Here is a 5329-nt window from a genome sequence, read left to right on the forward strand (position 1 = left end):
ACAAATTTAGAATGCATAGCATGTCTATAACCACATCATTGCTATATGTTCCTCTCATTTCCTAGATTTTTATGACCACACATGTTATTGTTAGAGTTGATATGAGAACAATTGGCATCTAATGATTGTTAGAATACATATTATGAGCATAACATCATGATTGCTATATGTTACTCTCGTTTACTAAATTTTTATAACAACGCATGTTATTGCTTAGAGTTGATATGAGAATAGTAGTAGTAAGTGCTATGGTAGAATATGAGTAGGTGCTGTCATAGCTGTTTTCCTCTCATTGTTACATGATGTTTGAACCATGACATATTGCTAGAATATGAAAGCCATTGGCTTATTTTTTTAACTTGGGGTATGATTATGATCACGGCATTGCAATTCTCTGTCTATGATATGTGTCACTGTTATAATAATCTTAATTCCACACATACTCTGAACATGATTGTTTATTTTTGTCCTTTTGGTCTCCAATTTGAATTGTTGCTGCAGACGCAAATGCGCTGGCCTTCATGATTCCAGGACCTGGAATCATACCAGCCGATGGGTGCTGGTTTATCGCTCGTTCAGCTGATGGCGGTCATTTGATTCTCATTCGCACATACCAAATTGACCAAACCATTACATCAAACCACATGCAGTACAATGTGTGGGGCATTCGTGACATTGATGGCTATGGCTTCTTCGTGTTCGAGAAAGATCCCAACTCCGTTGGGCCAGGCATATTCAACTGGAGGTCGGTTTACAGCCTCGGCAACCACTCCTTGTTCCTCGGGCTCAATTATCCGATCATCCAACCAATCATCGATCATATCACCGGCAATGATTAATGTGCTATGCAACTTCCATTCGCGAGGAGGGGGCTGTGTTTACACATCATACCATGGGTTTCATGAATCACCATATCCAGAGATTTGTCGACACAGCTTGTTGCCTGGTAATCTTCAGTGTGTGAAAGGCATCAAGCTTCCATGCGATGGATGGCTTTTGCAAACCCGACATGCAGTGATGTGGTTCATGCCAACAACAAATATGCACAACTTGATTCGTGCTGATATCTAGACTGAGCCATGTATTCTGCTGCTGCAGCACGACCCTCTTTTGTTGGATATTATGTATTGTTGTTAGTTTGAAGCACTCCTCTGGTTTGAAGGATAGATACCTTCCTGGGATCAAGTGCATCCTAACTCACCTGCGTAGGATGTACTAATAATGATGATGGAGATGCTATGCAGAAGCCATATATATACATATATATCAGTTAGGCTTCAAGTGCGTACTTGTTAGTTAAATGTATGTATAAATTGTGACACTAAATACGACTAGTAAGTAGTACAGTAGCAGTACTAGTATACGTCGGTCAAATTATTCATCATGTACACACATTGAATTGACGTGACAACACGCTGCGCGTGAGGTGACACAAGAATCCTTGCGGCGTGTTCAGGTATTCCGGACATTCAGATTTGGAGTACCAATTATCTGTCGAAATCTTTTTTTTCAAAACGGAGGCAAAAGATTTGCCTCATCCATTAAATAAGAGGAGAATAGAGTTTAGATTTTTTACAAGCACCCTTGCAAAACGGCATGGCAATTACTCTCGTACAACTGTCGAAGAAGCGTGAGTTTTTACTCTGTCGAAATCTTTCATCATTCACTTAAAACAGTCGATTGGTCATACATTGAGTACCATATAACTGGAATTACCGATGCAAGTCTAAGAAGGATTGGCCGGTGCTGCCGGCTGGCGTCAAGTTCAATCCCATGGATGAGGAGCTGATCGAGCACCTTGAGGCCGAAGTGAGTGTTGACAACGCGAGATTTCAGTCTCTCATCGATTTGTTCATACCAACCATCGACAGCGAGCACGGCATATGCTACACCCAACCTGAGAAACTTCCAGGTAAGACACCGATCGGTCGTCTACTTGCACAAACATATTCCTTTGTTTATAGCTCTATTTTTGTTTTTAGACACAGACCTGGTGAAACAATTACAATTTGACAGTTAATAAAAAGTGAAACAAGTGACTGCAACATGCCAAAGATGTTATGAAAATGCCAACTAGGTACACTAAAACCTGTATTCCACAATACTGCAGGTATCACATTGAGTGGCCTAAGGAAGCATTTCTTCCAGCGCAATTCCAGGGCGTTCAAAAGGGGCACGTGAAAGCGTCGCAAGATACAGTCGGAGTGCGGCACGCACGCGATGTGGCACAAGCCTGGCAATACCTTGCCTGTGATGGTCAACGGCCGGCAGACGGGTAGCAAAAAAGGTTCTGGTGCTGCACACCAACAAGAACTTCGACCAGCTGAGGACCAACTGGGTGATGCACCAGTACCACATCGGGGACCTGGAGCAAGAGAAGGAGCGGGAGCTGGTCCTTTGCAAGATTTTCTACCAGACGAACACTAGGGCCAGGAGTAGTTTGGTATTGGTAGTTGTACTACCTTGTTTTCCGCAAGTTGGTATTGTTGTTAATGATCTTTTGGTATGAACTTGCATTTGCTTCCAGCCATCATGCCGAGGGTCGACGTGGATATAAAGCTGAATAATTTGTTTCAAAACGAATTCTCAGGCACCTGATTTTTATTTGATGGGTAGCATAAGCACCCCCCGTTCGAATTCCCAGTTCTGCAGTTTTTTCGAAACAAGTGCATGCACTTATTATCACGATAAAAAAATATCCATGCTGCGTCCTAGTTATCAGTCTGTGCTTGCAGAATTCTCTCGTTTATTGAGCATGTATATTGTTTTTTCAGGTCAAGCAAGTTTCAACTGGATTGTAGACTGACCAGGGTTGGTTTTGTTTTTAACAGGCCCAGCCCATGATGACAACGGGGCACAAAGATCCAACAGGTATCTACTGGCCTCTGGCCCGCCAGCGTTAGTTATATTTTGTCTTACAACATCCGCAGGCAGTTTTGTTACTGAATCAAACACACATCCCAGTTCTTTCCTCTTGAAACGCATGTCCTACATCCGTTTTCTAATCTCTACCTATAGTTTTACTAGTTCATATAGAAGTATCATTATATTGAAAACACATAAAATTCCCTTTCCATATTTACATCCTAATTTTTGTTATTTTTTCCCACCCAGCACTGATTTTTTACCACTGGTTTTCCCTTAAACCAACTCAATTGTCCCACGTCTTATTTTCTTACAAAAACAAAACGATTTTTTTGGCAAATCAATAAGTTCTTAAAAAATGTTTATCATTTCGGGATTACAACAGTTTGGACACCACCGAAATATGCAAAATAAGGTTGAACTTTTTGACCGTGGTCCTGGGCAGAAAATGGGCTGTAATAAATTACTTAAGAATTAGCAAATGGGCTACAAATTATAAAAAATAGCAAATGGGCTGCAAATTGTAAAAAATAGCAAATGGGCTTTATGTTGTCTGCCACAGATTTGGAGGCCGACTTGTGGGCCTACTAAGTTCAGGCGTACACAAGGTTTCTTTAAAAAGAAAGTTAGTCAACAATCGACTCTACCAGCGTCAGACCGTTAGATGTCAACCTAACGGCAATCGTGCTTCTTCAGTCTCTGATCTTCCTGCCCCAGTCGCCCAAACCAGCGCCGTCGGAACCGCCTGCTCCCGCCTCCCGTGGCCGGCAGTGCTGCCAGGCAGGCCTCACGGCCCCATCATACTCGCATCCCTGGCCTGTCTATCCCTCTACTCACCCACACCTCCTATTATTTTCCGGCGACAGCAGCCGAACCAGTCAACCCTCGTACTCTCCACCGCGTGGGTAGCCACTGTCGTGTCTTCGCCGGCTCCCTGTCATTCCCTTCTTAGGCCTCGCCGTCGTCCACCGCCCTGGTGCTCTCGACGCGGCATGGTCAACGATGTCCATCCAACGACCGTAGTGCTTCTTCAACCTCTGGTCTTCTTGCCCCAGCCGCCCAAAGCAGCGCCGGTCGTGCCACATGCTCCTGCCTCCCGTGGCCGGCTGTGCTGCCGCGGAGGCCTCACCGTCCCCATACTACTCCCACCGCTGGCCAGGCCATCCCTCCACTCACCCACTCCCCCTGTTATTTTGCAGCAGCGGCAGCCTCACACCGCAGCCGAACCAGTGAACCCTCGCACTCCTCTCCGTGTGGGCATCCACTGCCGCGTCTTCCCCGGCTCTGCATCGTCCCCTTCCTAGGCCTCGCCGTCGTCCACCGCCCTGGTGCTCTCGGTGCGGCGTGGTCAATGTGGTCAATGAACGACTTCCATCGGAAGAGTACTGTACGTGGAGAGGCTGACAGCTGGGTCCACGGCAGCCACAAGGAAGTGCCTCCTTATTACGCGCAAAATAATTATTCCTCCACCTAACAACAGGGACCCACCGGACGGGCCACCAGTATTTCGTGGAAAAAACGTTTCCCCACTGACTGCTGTGACCCACCGGACGGGCCACCGTATTTCACGAAAAAAACGTTTGCCCCTGACTACTGGGACCCACCGGACGGACCATCGTATTTCGCAAAAAAAAGTTCCCCCCGTTGTCAGCTCGGACCCACCAGAAGTGCCTCCTTATTACGCACAGAAAAATGAATACTCCCCCTGCTAGCTGGGACCCACCATGGTGGGAGGCTGACTTGTGGGCCTACTAAGTTGACGGGGACAGAGGGCTTTGTCAACTTAGTCAATATGAACGATTCTAGCGATGCCCATCCAATGGCCGTCGTGCTTCTTCAATCTCTGCTCTTCCTGCTCTAGCCGCTCAAACAAGCGCCGGCGGGACTGCCTGCTCCCTCCTCCCCACGGCCGGCTGTGCTGCCGCGCAGGCCTCACCGCCCCACCGTACTCCCATCGCTGGCCTAGCCATCCCTCTACTCACCCACACGGCCACACCTGCTTTTATTCTCCGGCGAGGGAAGACGAACCAGTAAACCCTCGTACAGTCGTACTCCCCTCCGTGTGGGAAACAACTGCCGAGTCTTCCCTGCCTCCATGTTGTTCCCTTCCTACGCCTCGCCATCGTCCACCGCCCTAGTGCTCTTGGCGCGGCGTGGTCAATGTGGTCAAGGAACGGCTTCCATCGGACGTGGACTATACATGGAGAGGCTGACAGCTGGGTCCACGGTCGCAGCAAGGAAGTGCCTCGTTATTACGCGCAAAATAATTATTCCTCCACCTGACATCTGGGACCCACCGGAAGGGCCTCTGTATTTTGCTAAAAAAATGTGCCCCCAGCTGACATGTCGGACCCACCAGCTATCTTCGCACGCAAGGAAGTGCCTCCTTATTACGCACAATAAAATGAATACTTCCCCTGGCAGCTGGAACCCAGCATAGTGGGAGGCTGACTTGTGGGCCTAC

The sequence above is a fragment of the Triticum urartu genome, chromosome 5A, assembly GCF_056163025.1.
Source record: "Triticum urartu cultivar PI428250 chromosome 5A, HENAU_Tu73, whole genome shotgun sequence".
NCBI classification, from domain to species: domain Eukaryota; kingdom Viridiplantae; phylum Streptophyta; class Magnoliopsida; order Poales; family Poaceae; genus Triticum; species Triticum urartu.